This window comes from Hippopotamus amphibius, chromosome 4, assembly GCF_030028045.1.
Source record: "Hippopotamus amphibius kiboko isolate mHipAmp2 chromosome 4, mHipAmp2.hap2, whole genome shotgun sequence".
Classification (NCBI taxonomy): domain Eukaryota; kingdom Metazoa; phylum Chordata; class Mammalia; order Artiodactyla; family Hippopotamidae; genus Hippopotamus; species Hippopotamus amphibius.
The window spans coordinates 74,225,910-74,241,998 of NC_080189.1; the positions used below are offsets into that span (position 1 = coordinate 74,225,910).

A 16,089-nucleotide genomic window follows, 5' to 3' on the forward strand; every position below is an offset into this window, starting at 1 on the left:
CCTGCTACTAAAATGGGCATAATTATTTCTGTATTAAAGGATTTTGAAAAGCATTAATGGCTCCACAGAGGTTGCTTAGCCCAGGATCTGGCCCAGAGGGGAAACTAATTTTTGGTGTTATGATAGTTGCTTTGGCAGATCCTCGGGGGAAGGGGATCAGGTCAATGGGCTCTGATAGCAGAAAACAGCACAGATCCTAGTAGACAATATAGGCTCAAATATTCTGACCGTGGCTGCTCGTGTAGACTGATGCTTCCTAGCTTTAACGGCATACATAACCCCTAGGAATGTTATTAAAGTGTAGTATGTATTTAGTAGATCTGGGGCCCAAGCGTCTACATTTCTAAACACCTTCTGGGTGAGGTGGATTCTGCTAGTTCGCAGACAATAGGGTAGCAGGGCCTTAGACTGAAATTCCAACTTTAGCATGTAAAACATCTGGTTGGAGGGGGTGGGGGATGGTGCGCTAGACACAGATTGCTGGGCCCTGTCCCCAGAGTTTCCCATCTAATAGGTCTTGGGTGTGGCCTGAAAATATTCAGCTCTAAGTAAATCAGCATTAGGTGATGCTATAGCTAATGCCTGGGGAACCACAGTTTGAGAACCATTGACCTGGACCATGAGGCAGAAATCTTGGCTTTTTCATTGACCTTAAACAAATGACCTGACTTGCCTCAGTTTCCTCATTTATAAAATGAGGGTAAACTGAAAGATTTGTAAGTATCCCTGTAGTTCTAAAATCTATCCATTCCTACTAGCTTTTGTCTCTAAACAAATATGCATTGGTAATTGTGAAATCCACATAAATACATTTTTACCAATAGTGTTTCCTTCATTCAAAAATGATCATAATGACATAACACCTCTCAGCAACCTTTTTTGCCCTCCTGGGATGTGGTAAGTCTAGCTGAGGACTGATTTAAAAAAAAAAATGGAACCATTGTTTCCAGAGCCTAGAATTCTTGATCTTTCTGCCTGCTGTCTTCAAGAATAGCCCAACAAAGAGCTCTTCTTTTTTGACTTAGAGTATTTCAGACTCATCTTAATATTGTCATTTAGTGGCCAGAAGCTATACTGAGCACTTGCCGTGGATCATCTTATTAGCCCTCACAACTGCTGTAAAAGGTAGTCACTAATCTCATTTTCTAATTAGAAAACTAAGACTTGGAGATTTAAAGTAAGTTACAGTGGAGGTAAAATTAATTCTCAGCCTGAGAGATGGCTAAGACAACACTCTTAACCACTGAGGTATAAGGATGTAGAACAGAGAAGAAGAGAAAAAAAAAAAAGAGGGGAGGCAGCTGTTCGATGCTTCCAGTGTTGCTCATCCTGTTTCCCCAGCCCTCTCAATCCCTAATAATGAACAGTAGTGACCAAGCCAAAAACTGCAATGAGTTAAAGATCCCAAATACAAAAGAGTACAAATCTGTGATTTCAAGAACATTCTAAACTAATCTATGGCAACAGAAGTCAGAAGAATGTTTAGCTCTGGGGGAGAATGGAGGAATATGGAAAGAAGAAGACTTTCTAGGGTAAATATCTGCGTAGTGGTCACAAGGATATATATGTGTGTGTGTGTGTGTGTGTGTGTGTGTACACATATATATATGCAAAAATTCACTAAGCTGTACATGTAAGAATTGTGTGTTTTATTGCATGTTATATCTACCTCAGTAGACAAGGTACCTGTGAGTAAAATGCATATACAGACATATATATATGCCCTCATTTTCTAATTTCTATTCAGCCATATATTAATGATTCCTTACTTAGTTTCTATAGGTCAATCAGAATTACCACCCCATTTCACAGATAGATTAAGCAAGGTAGAGAGAGAAATCTATAGGGCATGACTGATTTTCTAGTTCACAGTACTCTTCATAACTTTATAGTTAATTACAGAGGCAATGTGAGCTTTTATGCTTGCGGCTAGACATATTTGTAAAAAGGCAAAATTAGATATAAAATGCATGGCCCCAAGCCATAAATTACATTCTTCAGCAGCATGTGATTTTATGTAGTGTGTTCAGGATGATTCTAAAGGGATGGTGGTTTTCAGTGAACTGCTTTATTTGCTGATATTCAGTTCACCTGTACTTTTCTGATTTTGGCTTGTGATACTATGTCTCCTTATTTCTTTGTAAGATAATGGAAGATAATTCCCTGAGAATCCCATTTGCTATGTCCATCCAATTGTAAGGTCACTTAATTTAGTGTCCTCATTAAGTACCACTCTACAGTTTAATAATTTTGCTGGCACCAGCACTCTCCCATTTCTCCCCCAATATACTTTGTGTAATTTATTCTTGTTACAACTCATCCCCCTTCATCTGCCCATAAACTGCAGTCATGATATTTCATGATATTGCCAGCACCATGTAATTTACAAACAGCCTCGCATACCTAAAGGTCTGTTTAGAAAGAAAGAATAAATTGTTGCAGAGAAAGCTCAGTGAAACAAGTGAAATTGGGAAGTTTCATTAGCTAGAACTCAAAGAAAGAGATTTTTATAGTGGTAGTTTCTTATTCTTAGACAAGGAGCAGACACTTACAGGGGGGAAATAAAGCAGGCAGCTATTTTGTGTTCCTAATTAAATTGTTTGCCACCAGTAGCAAAACAGATTCTGCCACTATTAAACAGGCAACATCAAGGTAACTGGCATTGGCATCCTAAAAATATTGCAGTGCAAAGATTAATAAGAACGATTCTCAGAGAAAGGACTGCAAACCTAAACAAACAAAAAATAAATGAATACCTCTGAAGTACTTTTTGTGCATGAGAGGTCTGCCTTGAATGTTGAAATGAACAAAAGCCTAGAATTCACAGGAGGCAACATTTTTAACCTGTCCCATTGTATCCAGGTGTCAGGGAGAGTCTGAAGAATAGGTAATTCTCTAAGCTACAGAACAGGAATCCACTTCTCTCCTAGTGCCTTGATGTACAGTTCCTATTAAATGTAACAGGACTACAAACCATAAGAGAAAATACCAGATCTGTCTCCTCTATTACGTTAGAATTATGAACTGAATTTTCTATTTTCAGTGCATGAGATTTCATTGAAAATAACTGCGTTATCTCTAAAGGTACTGGAAAGATTGATATCTTCATTAACTGCAAACTCCTCCTTTTCATTTTCTGTTTTGGAATAGTGTAATACTAGTGTTATTTTAAAATATTTTTAAAATTATAATTTTTATAGAAAATGTGAGAACTTGTGAGTCTATCACAGCATTGAGAGAATGTGTTTCCCCAGTAAAGGTGTCATTCTTTAAGGTATGCTTATCTATTCATGTCATGACTGAAAAATAATGAACAAATAATGCTAAGATTTAACTGGTGTTTAGAGAGTCTCATTTTAAGACACATTCAGATGCTTTAAGAATTAAATAATTCTCCCTCCTCCACCTTGAAATTACAGAATCAAATGAGGGGAGAAAAAGTAAGATTTCCTTCCTGTAATCTTTTTTTTTTTTTCTTCCTGTAATCTTAAATAAGATTTAAATCCTATAAGATTTACTTCTTAATGCTGCTACCTGATTTAAGTTTCCAGAACAGTGGTAAGCCAAAAAAATAAAAAATCAAATAAACAAATAAACACACTCTCATACTAATGTAGGAACCCCCTAGTGCTTGAAGCTGAAACCCAGGAGAGAATCTCACACTCTCAAATCTTGGTATCATTACTTTTCTTTAACATAAGGGGTATGATAGATAGGGCTGAGAAATGTGATCTCTGGTGGCAGAAAAGAGAATGGGATCAGCTCCTTTTATGAGCACAGGAAAAAGCCCCTGCATGATTTTAGAAACCTTGATGTGATTGAAGGTTAGTAAATTTTAGGAGATCTCTCTTTTAAACAATTTTGTACTGTTCTTTGATAAGCCACTTCATTTTTCCATCTCAGGATACCAGTGGGGGCTGGTATTTTCTTCTTGCTGAGTAAATGACATCACACAAGTGGCATACCCCAATAACTGATAAAAGGAGCAGGGTCCACATAGCCACGAGCACCTCTGGGATCTGGGAAAGCGGGGAGGAAGGAACATGAGCGTGCAAACTCCCGCTGGTCAGATGGCTTTCATTCGCTAGGTGTTTGTTTGTTTTTGAAGAAAGACATTATCTGTCTTTGAGATTCTGGAAATTAATATAGGGTGGTTCTCTTCTTTGCCTGAGAAATGTGGTTGTAACTGTCACTTCTCTCTGTATTCATGAAATGCTGATATTAGGAAAATATATCATGATCCACAAAAATCTAGATACTGATTTTGCTTTGTTAGCTGTTTCGGATAAAAAATGATAATATTCATAAATGTGTATATAAATAATTCTATGTCTGACTTAATAATCAGCCCTATGTATGTGCTATCGAAAGACATAGTACTTAAGAAACACAGTATATTCCTGTTTTCCTAAGAAAATTAGGGAGTGTATTTAATGCTGAAATGCAGTAGAATTCCTATGGAAGTACTTATGACATCCACATGCATACCAAATGAGTTCATTATAATCTGTGTTATTACAATGAATACCAAATGAATTAATAATTCTGGGACACTCAAAATGAAGTGTTACCAAGTGTTGTGGTATAACAAATATGGTTAAATATTATGTGATTAAAGTTATTATAAGCTGAGTCTCAATCAAAAGAAAGCAAAATTCCATCTCTCTTGCAGGGAGTTAAGAGTGGAATCAAACTGCTCTTTCTAAGCGTTGTGATTCTTAACTTTGTACAGTCCCTTAAAGTCTTTTCCCACGTACTATAATCATTTAAATTATCTTGGTTCGAAGGGGCAGAGGAGGTGGGTGGGGGTGGGTGGAATAATGGGGCTGGGGGTGGGAGGTAGGTGTGGGGAGGAGCAACTGATATACCTCAAGAATTCAGCAAGTTGGAAGCGTATGTACGATTTTCTGTAGTTTGCATATTAAGAAAAGGAGTTTTCAGCTTAATTATTCTCCTCTAATGACAAGCTTATTAAAATAACTATTTAATATGTATTTCAGGACAGTGAGGTAATGATAAACCAGGACAGTATCTTTAGTTTTCTAGCTGAAGTCCCACTTTTCTCTGTCAGACGTTCCATAACAATTTCTAAAATAAATTATTTTTAATAATGTATCGCAACTGTATTGGTGTAAATTATCACTGCACATTCTGTTGTAGAAAAGCTGGACTCTACATCTGCATTGTATTATTTATGCACTTAGATGTAATACATCGTAACAATTCATATCTATTATAGATTTAGTAAGACGTGAAGGCATAAGTGGATTTAATCAGACGTAATTATTTTTATGCCTCCAACTCAAAAATATGTGTAAATGAATTTATGGTTATTTGGCAATCAGTGGAAATGGTCTTTATAAATGTTGAAACAGCTGCTGGCAAATATATTTGCAAAAGAAGGAAAACGGCACTTATCTTCTTGTCGGGTAAATGATGAAGGAATTGTTGTTAGCTGTATGCAGTACCCTAGCTGTTAAATATTTGCTTCATCATCCTTCATATCACATAAACATACATTGAACATAAGAAAACCTTGCATTTCTTTCCTTCTGTGATAATGGAGCACATTTTTTTCATAAGAGAATTTGTAGAACACATCTGTATCCTAAAAAGCTTTTTTTTCTAAGTCTGAGCAGTTTCTGTCATGCTGTTTGACTTTTACATTCTCATTTATTCCATTATTTGTGGTATCATTCCAGTTCTTGAGATAGAATACTCTCATTTAAAATAATGGGCCATGATAATGCACACACTTCTGTCAAATATGTTGATTCTGGTGTCTATTAGGATTTCTCACTCTTGCTTTTACAATGGCTTTAAGACATTTGTAAAACTTTTCTGCCACGGAGAGTAAAATGCAATCCTTGTACTACCAGGTTATGATTACTTCTTTGTGTTGAAGTGTCTAATAAATTACATATCAGTAAATGTAGATCTTGGACAAATACCCTGAGAAAATCTAATTTTCTTGAAGTGCATCTTTTTTCATTCTTTCAAGTTTTCAGTTTAAATTTAGTGCCTTTGACTGGTGAAAAATTAATAGCCCCAGCACCTGAAATTTTCTCTATAACCTGTAGCAGAGAAAAAACCTGGACCTTTCTAATGTGTCAATTATGACCCTGATAGATTACCATATGAGGAATTATTTCATTTTTCTTGGATCAGATATAAAACAGCTATAATATATTTAAGTTGTACTGAAGCAGGCACACTAAAGACACTCCCGCACACAGTGTGAGGGCAGGCAACGTAAATAAAGCTGTCACTCCCTCTACAAGGTAAGCTTGGATTTGAGCATGCATCTGGGTTTTATGCAAATGATGATTTCCAATACTAACCGTTTGGGTGATACTCAAATAATAACACACCACTGACTTAAAAGTCACTTGCATCCGACTTTTGTAAATCATGGGGTTCTCTTTCACTCAGGTATGTTGTTTCAATGATCAGTAGCATTTCCAATAAATTATACACTGACCAGTTGGAAGAGCTTCTGCCTGTTATTGGAGCAAACTCTGTGCAAACCTCATCCGTCAGATGCTGCACTCCCAGCCCTCAGCCCCCTCTGTTTGCCGAGTTCATTGGCAAACGACAGAGTGCCCTCTGTTGATGGAAAAAGGAATGCGCAGTGCAGGACACATGGAGAAGCTTTCCGATCAGAAGTCGCAAAGCTGCAATTAGCCGGTACACATTTGTGATGGAAAAATCACATTTTAAACTATAAAAATATTGGTTTAATGCACACAGATTACAAACTATTGCAGATTCAGAGTTCAGAGGCAGTTGTAGGATTCTGTCTGTTTACACACACACACACACACACACACACACACACACACAGCTGATTTTTCAGTTTCTACATACCTGGAAATGCTAGGTAAGATGACTTCTTTTTATTCTGTGTAGATACGATTTACCTACACACTCGTGTATTTCCATTCAAATATTTCTGAAGCTGAACTGAAAACTTGGCATGAATAATGAGGCCAAATGCTTAGAATCTATAATTTTTTAAGTGAAAAACTATAACAGACAACTCAGATAAACAGGGAGATTTCTAATTCCCTCAAGCTCAAGGAGGGACAGTGTTTAGACAGAAAGCAAAACCAGGGAGAGCAGTCTCCAGCACTGTCTCTGCAGGGCGAGAAAAATGGATAACCTGGTTTGCTATTATGGCTTTCAAACGAAGTTCTAGTGAGCCCTTATAAAACAATAAATCTTATTGCAATTTTAAAGCAGTCCTTCACTGATGGGTACTCACCTCTTCTATATTTCTGTTTACTTTATGTTGAAAGGTGGTGGTTGGTGCGGGGAAAGCGTTGGGGGGGGGGGTGTTGGAATCAAATCTCACAGAAGTGACAGCTTTCCATTTTAAAGCCATTTCATATGTTAATTAGTTAAAAAAAAAACATGAAAAATGTTAACTTGCACCAAAATCCTTGCAAGGAAACATTTTAAATTGTGTGACTTTCTTGCCCGTTTTGGGGAAAGACACTCAAGCTGCTATTGCGTGTTTCAAATGTATTCTGCCTGAGAGTTTGAATTGGGGGGATCTTTATGTGTTTTAGATACTCCTCTGGCTGCCCTTGTACTTAAACCTGAGTATCTGCAACCACAAAATTAACCTAATGTAGGAATTTGATGGCAATCTTCAATTCCACAGTTAAAGGGAGAGTCTTCTTTCTTTTCTGAGGTTCCATTTGCAAATGCTAAATGAAATTGAGAGTTAATAAATTAATCTTTATGCCTTTGCCAAAAGACAATGCTACCAAGAAAAGGTTGGGGGATGTTAAATTGGATTTTCCAGATATGTTATCAGTATTGATTAAATTGACCAGATAGATTACTCAGTACTACTTTTTGTTTTCCTTACAGGGAGGCTGAGAGGTTTTGTTTGTTTGTTTTGTTAGGTAGTTTGCCGATTCTTCACTTCTACATACCCAGTCTCTATCTATTTGAAATAACTTTGTTAATGTGAACTCAAATATTTTTCGTGAGATTTGTTTTCATAAGTATGGGATGTATGCTGAGGAAATAATTTAAAATGTGAGGTGATATTCTCAGTGACAGTGGTCTGATGAATGGGACGGGCGATGCCTAAGAGGTTGACATACACAGTGCAAATAGCTGGCTGGAAACTAAAAAATTCAGTTAGTTGGCATGCCTGAGATTTCAGCTCACTAGAACCTCTGTATTAGGAGGAACTGCAAACAGAGGAGAATGAGATCCTGTTGTATCACAAGATTGACAGTGCACTGGAGTTTAAGGTTTCCAAAGTCCCTGAACGTGTTTCCTACTAATTTTAGCTCTTGTACTTGATGTGGTATTTTTTTAGCTGTTTTTTCCCAGAAGGAATATAATGTGGATTGTTTTTTTGTTTTTGTTTTTGTTTTGATCAAGAATATAATTATCTCATTTCCATTTCTTTTTTTTTTCAAACAATTAAATTAACACTTAAACAGGGACAGAGAACAGAATCTAAGTGTGGTAAACACTTTATTTTGTTGTTGTTGTTGTTGCTTAACAGTGGAAAAACATCACAGTTATCAAAATCTGGATACATAAAAGTGGATAACGTTTCCACAGTTTTTTGCTTTGCTTCCACCACTTTAATTGAAACTTGAAACTAAAATAAATTTACACTTAAAGAAAAAACAAGCTGTGAAATTTAGAAAATAACTAAACTTCTTATAATTTGCTTTTACATTTAATGAAGAGTATTTAACTTTTTAAAGTTTTCTTCTTTTCCCAAATAATTTATTTACATGAATTGAATTGTAAAATAATCTCATGGCACTTACACAATATTTTATAAAGCAAAGTTAAAGAGGTGCTAAATATTTTAGAAACAGCCCACCAGAGGGCAGTCAGCTTTTAGTCTAACAGATTTGAAATAGATAAATTTATTGCTGTGGTTGAATTTTAAGTAAAATATCTATTTAAATTACATTTCTTTTTGCATCTACAAGCTGAATAAAATAAAAGTCAAGACTTCAGATTGAGGTTAAGGTTCAAACATTTTGAGTAAAAACTATTAAAGGGTGAATAATTCTAACTTCTGCCCTTTGTATACCCTCACACTCAATTTTTCCTTGTGGTATTTATATTTGGTTATAAAGTAAAATTTGTTTTGATTTGAGATGCCTTGGGATAGTAATAGTTTTTAATCAATACAGACTTTAGGACAAGGTCTTACTGAGAGAGACAGAGACAGATTGGGGGGTGGGGGAGAGGGAGATCAAGAGAAGAGAGATTTAGTTTTCTCGCTCACCTCTGTCTCTTATTAATTCCAAATGCATCTAGTATGGTTTTAATGGTGAAGAGTGTGCTTGATAATATGTATTGTACAGATTATACAGAGGAAATTCTGGAACCTATGGTTGGAGATACTCAATCCATGGTTTGTTTCCCCATGTAGATACCATGGGTGTGGGCACTAAAAATCATCTCAATAGTTGGAGATAATATTATCTCTTTAGAAGAGGAGTTTAAAAGCACTGCGATTCTTGCACATACAGTTTGTTTAACATAAGGAAGAGCCATTGAAATTTGGATATTTTGTCATTTTTGTTATTATTATTTGCAAAACTCTGGTTGTCACAATTCTAAGCCCTGGAAACAAAATGCTCCTTCTAAAGCCTGCAAAAAAGAGCATAAGTAATAATAGTTCCTTATGAGTGTTTAGGTGCTTTGAGATATTCGCTCGCTTGCTTTTTTATAATAATCCCACGAGATACTGAGACCCAGGTTAAATGACTTGGCTAAAATAACAGAACTGAGACTTAGATCTCATTATCCATTCCTTGGAATTCAGAAACCAAGCAAGAAGCTAGAGTTGTGGGGGTTTTTCCCCCAAGGATTGTTTCTTTATTTTTATTGTTTGTCAAAATGGAAACCAAATTTTTGTGATTATAAAAATTACCTATGTTTACAAGAAAATAATGATCTCACAATCACAGAGATTAATACCCTTTAACGTTGTGACGTATATACTTCCAGAGATTTCCTCTGCATATGTACCTATTTACAAAAATGGAATCATAGTATACACCCTTTTTCACAGCCTCTTCTATCCACATGTCAGTATATCACAGACACCTTTTCACATCATGAGGATAATAAAAGCTAACATCTACTGAGTATTCACCATGTGCTGGGCACCCTTCTAAGCATTTTACATGAGTTATTGCATTAATTCTCACAATATCCCTATGAAGTGGGTAATATTATTTCCCACATTTTGTAGAAGAGGGAAGAGACTAATTACTGGGTGACACACAAAGCTCATATCTTGACCCTTTGGCCCTTTAAGGGCTTTAAAGTACTCTGATGTATGAATTATTTAACTGTTCTCCATTGGTGGGTAACTCCAAGTTTCTGAAATGCAGAATTTCCAGGAAGGGGAATTCTAGTATCCAAGCTAGTATCCTCCGATCTGTACAGGTAGACCCCAAACCATTCTCAAGGTTTTTTTTTTTGTTTTTTTGTTTTTGTTTTTTTATTGCATTATCTTCTTAGAACTTCCTTTTTCCTCTCTACTCGTTCCTGAAAAATGACTCAGATCCATTTTTCAGGACTTCCGAACCTATGTCTTATCACGCCACTGAGAGACAGTAGCTTCAACTTAGGAGTGAGATGCCCAGAGTTTAAACCTTGACTATGCTATTTACCAACAGTGTGACCTTAGGTATTACTCAATCTCCCCAGGCTACATTTTTCTTATCAGCAAAGTGAGGAAAACTACCTACCTCATGGAGCTCTTTGGGAAATGACATATGTAAAGTGCCTGGCAAGTAGTAATTTTTCAATAAATGTGTGAGGCAACTGCCTCCTTACTGCTTGATTGGGGACCTTCAGGCAAAAGGGAGAGAGAACAGTGCATCCTTCATTGTTATAGAGACAAACTCCCATCTAAATGCTAGACTCCTGTTGTCTAAGAACTTTGAGAATTTCAAGTTATTGTCTCCTTATCTTGAGCCACACATAAAGGAAACCTGAAATGAATCCTCTTCTTGAGTATATTTGAATAGAAGTTTTTAGGTGAAACAAATTTGAAAGAAGTCCAAACAAAAATTTGTTGGAGAGATTTTTTTTTTCTGCCATCCAATTCAGTAAAGTTGTGGGAGGAAGCGGGCTGAAGGAAGGCAAAGTAAGCTATAAATACCATCCCTGACATCCTTCTTCTTGGAGTGTCTATAAATACTAAATGATGAAGATTTGAAACATGTACTGCAGACTCACGTTCCATCACCTATGCTCCAGGACTGCTTAATTAGAGCTGGTACCAAGATGCTAATTCCAAGTCCATTCCTCAAAATGATTTCTGTTTCAAACATAAGGCTCCGCCATTAATTGGCCCAGCTCAGTGAATGTCAGAACTTGAGATTGTGAGTTCCCAAGCCTGTTAGCAGGTACAGCTAGATCAGAGGTTTTAGCTGAAACATTAGTGCTATTCTTCTGAGCATTTAGGCTGTGGAATTGCTTCTCATGTGCACAGGGCTCTTCATTAGTTGCAGTTGCCCCACAGTAAGACCAGGTGTGAGCCCCTCTCAAAGACAAAAGTGCTAATGAGAATTTGCCCGAATTGCACAGAATGATGGAAATCCCCATAGCATCTGATCAGAGGCGTGGCCATGGATACCAGTGGGTAAGCCTCTTCTATTATGGACATTTTCCATTTATTTGTAGGAGAAATCTCTGAGCCCACACCAAAAATAGCACTTGATTAATAGCCATCCTTTGGGATTAAAAAAAAAAAAGAATTCAGCCGCAAGTTCTCTTTGGATACATCTCCAGCTGCTGCTGTTCTTAGTCAGGAACATGGTCGATGGCGCAGACCTTTGTGAAGAAGTTAATCCCTTGGAGCCTGGATAGCCTGAGTTCTCACAAACCTCATCTCATGCACTTTTACAAGAATCTTCATAATCTGGCATTTTACCAATGAGGCAGTTGCAATACAGGTTATGACATTTGGCCAAGCTTTAAAAGTCAGCTCATATGGTATCATAACCCAGAGTGACAGAGCTGATGCTCAGATTCAGGTCTTTTGACTCTAAGCTCTGTACTTTTTCAATAATTCTGGAGCTGCTTTCACCCATGGGTTTTCCAAAAGCTACCAATGAATGCAAGTCCTCAAGGGCCCTGGGTAAGGCAAGGGGCTTCCATATTAGGAGCCTGCTGATTTCTCCTCCATTGGGGATGATTCAAGGTACTAAAACACACATCAAAACTGACATGTGTAACTCTTATTTTTACTGCTTGTACTTCAGAAAGTGTTAAGTATCAATCCAGCTATCGACATTTAGGACTGAAAAAATCCTGAAGTAATCTGATGGGCCTCCTGTCTTTTCTTGTCAATACAGCAACCCCTGGATTTACATAGGAAATGTTCAAAAGGCCCAATGTCACTGTCAAGAATGGCATCCAGTTACTAACCTATTAGGTAAAACTGTTGTTTTCACTGGCTCTGAGTGTAAGCTGAATAAAAGCCACAAGAGAAATGTCTAGAAGGTTTTCCACCCTGGTACTGTAGTTGCTAAGTAGACATGCTTCCTCTTCTAATCTTTCAGCATTTAAATTTTACTCTGTCTTCAGAGAGATGGTTAATTTTCCTGTGCTTTGTTTTCAAGTTTCTAGAGCTTAGTGGCTCTCTTTAAAGCATAACAAAGCAAAGTTTTCCCCACGGAGTATCAATCAGGATAGGCTAGTATCAATAACAGACAATCCCCAAATCTCAAGGACTTCACAGTACAGAGGTCCCATTGCTCACTCACATGACACGTCATCTCTGTTTGCCTAGGGACTCTGCTGTGTATGGTTGTCATGCTGAGACCTGGATGACAGAAAAGCCACTATCTGAAACATTCTGGTCACTGTGTCTGAGGGAAAGCAAGCTCTGTAGGGGCTCCCAACAGCAATACCCCAGTCTGGAAGTGACTGTTCCTTCTTACATCTCTTTCGTGCAAACAGGTAAGATGGCCTTATCCTACCCACCACAAGAGGGCCAGAAAGCACGGTCCCAGTGGAGCAGAAAGCTGGAGAGTCAGCACACCCTGCTCACTGCTGGTGCTGCCCAGAAAGTCCTTGCATTTTTTGAAACAAAAAAAAAGGTCTCTTTTCCAGATTTTATTTTCTTTAGACTCATGTCTTTTGCACATTCCTGTTCACACGAGAACCATTTAAAATACTATAAGTTGTATACGTGAAAGGAAATGTGGGAAATAGGAACACAAATTTTAAGATGCCAGAGTGTTCTACCACCCATTCAGAGCATAGCATCCAAACATCCATTCTTTCATCCCTGTATCCAGTCATGCAGAGGAGTACTGAGCATCAGATAGGCAATGGTGAGCCAGCACACAGCCTGACTGTGTGGTGGAGAGACAGCCCCACAGGTCACCACTACACAATGTGAAAAGAGGTTAAGGTGCCAGAAACCTCAGAATCACACCCAACCCAGCCAGGGCGTGAAGGGAGGATGTGACATCTAGTCTGCGATAGGAAGGAGGACGTAACACATTTAGTGCATTTCCTTTCCATCTTCTCCCCCACACCTGGTTTGTTATTTTTACATAATTGTAAGCATGCCCTTTAGCCAAGTTTGCATACTGCTGTTAGGTAAGGAAACTATGGTATGCCAACTCAGTAGAATATGTAGCCATCAGAGTGACAATTATTGCCTCTTTCTTATTAAATAAATGGACAAGATCTTGAAGACAACATGAAAAATGGAGACACTTGAGACTTATGGGTGGGATTGTGGGTAAAGTTTTATTATGAATTTTTAGCATGACTAATGTTTGCATGTTACTGTTAGAATGTAAGGCAACACATGTACAGACACACACACATGCACAACACAGTCCTTTAAGTGTGGCCTCAGTGTCTCTGCCAGAGAAGAATTCTGAATCTGTTTTATTTATTTGTTTATTTATTTATTTATTTATTTATTGGCTGTGTTGGTTCGTCGTTGCTGTGCATGGGCTTTCTCTAGTTGTGGAGAGTAGGGGCTACTCTTCGTTGTGGTGCATGGGTTTCTCATTGCAGTGACTTCTCTTGTTGTGAAGCACAGGTTTTAGGCGTGCAGGCTTCAGTAGTTATGGCATGTGGGCTCAGTAGTTGTAGCACGCAGGCTTAGTTTCTCTGCAGCATGTGGGATCTTCCCGGATCAGGGATTGAACCCGTGTCCCCTGCACTGGCAGGCAGATTCTTAACAACTGTGACACCGGGGAAGCCCCCTGAATCTGTTTAACTTAAACATTTTTATACTTTTAATTTTGTGCCTTAATTTCTGCATCTGTCAATGAATGATTTTCTGTGAATCATCCATGGTACAAAGATTAACATTTGAAATGTGGTTTTAACTATCTTCTATCTGCTGATGACTACAAATGTATAAATCTAGCTCTAGATGTAGATATATCCAGCCCCCTACTCAACGTCTCTGCTTAAATGTCCAATAGAAATTTTGAGCTCAACAAGTCCAAAACGGGAGTCCAGCATTCCACTCACCTACAAGTCTGTTCCACCTGCTGCCTTCCCCGTCCCAGCTGATGCCAACTCCATCCTTCCCTCTACTCAGGTCAAAACCCTTGGAATAACCCTCTTTGACTCTTCTCTCTCAAAACCCTCATCCAATAGGTTAGGAAATCCAATCGGCTCTACCTTCAAAATAAACCCAGTTGGTACAGCCACTATGGAAAACAATTTGGAGGTTCCTTAAAAAACTACAAATAGAACTACCATATGATCCAGTAATCCCACTCCTGGGCATATACCCAAAGAAAACCATAATCCCAAAAGAAACTTGTACCATCATGTTTATTGCAGCACTATTTTACAATAGCCAGGACATGGAAGCAACCTAAATGCCCATCAACAAATGAATGGATAAAGAAGATGTGGCATATATACACAATGGAATATTACTCAGCTATAAAAAGGGATGAGATGGAGCTATATGTAATGAGGTGGATAGAACTACAGTCTGTCATACATAGTGAAGTAAGTCAGAAAGAGAAGGACAAATATTGTATGCTAACTCACATATATGGAATCTAAAAATGGTACTGATGAACTCAGTGACAAGAACAAGGATGCAGATACAGAGAATGGACTGGAGAACTCGAGGTATGGGAGGGGGCGGGGGGTGAAGGGGAAGCGGAGATGAAGCGAGAGAGTAGCACAGACATATATATACTACCAACTGTAAAATAGTCAGTGGGAAGTTGTTGTATAACAAAGGGAGCCCAACTCGAGGATGGAAGATGCCTTAGAGGACTGGGGCGGGGAGGGTGGGGGGGACTCGAGGCAGGGGGAGTCAAGGAAGGGAGGGAATACGGGGATATGTGTATAAAAACAGATGATTGAACCTGGTGTACCCCCAAAAAAATTTAAAAAAAATTTAAAAAAAATAAAATAAAATAAACCCAAACTCTGACCATTCTTTCTCACTTGCCCTCATGCACTGGGTCAGAACCACCATCTCCTCGGACTAGATACTGAAATAATTTTCTAATGGAGTTCACTGCTTATTCCCTTGCTCCCTGCAGACTATTTTCAGCAGCCCGACTGGAATGATCTCTGGTAAAATCTGTTACTTGATGTCAAGTTTCTGCCCAAAGCCTTCTGATCGCTCCCGTGAAAGCCAGAGTCCTCATAATAATTCTAAATGACCCTGCAATTACTTTTCTGGCTTCTCTTCCTCCTCCCCTCACTCATGCTGTCCCAGCCACAGTGGTTGCTCTGCTGTTCCTTGAACAAGCCCATGTAATTCTGCCTTAGGATATTGGCTTTAGCTGTTCCCTCTTCTGGGAACCCTCTTTCTCCTAGACATCTGCTTGGCCAACTCCCAGGGTTTTGTCAAGTCTTTCCTCAAATCTCACCCCAGTGAGGCCTATCGTGAGCTTTTTTGTTTTCTTTTACACTTCATTCTGCATTCCTTCCTGCCCCAGCACCCCCTTAACGTTTCACATCCAGAATCTCACATACCACAGAATTCATTTGTACATTTCCTGTTTGTTGGCACATCAGCTTCTTTGGGATGGGGATCTCTGTTTTATTCATGAATTATCTCGAACATGTAGC

General features: G+C 38.2%; 1 pseudogene; it reads left to right on the forward strand.

Moving 5' to 3' along the window:
* Positions 1 to 16,089, forward strand: part of LOC130851890 (la-related protein 7-like) — an 84,006-nt pseudogene that overhangs the window by 14,857 nt on the left and 53,060 nt on the right.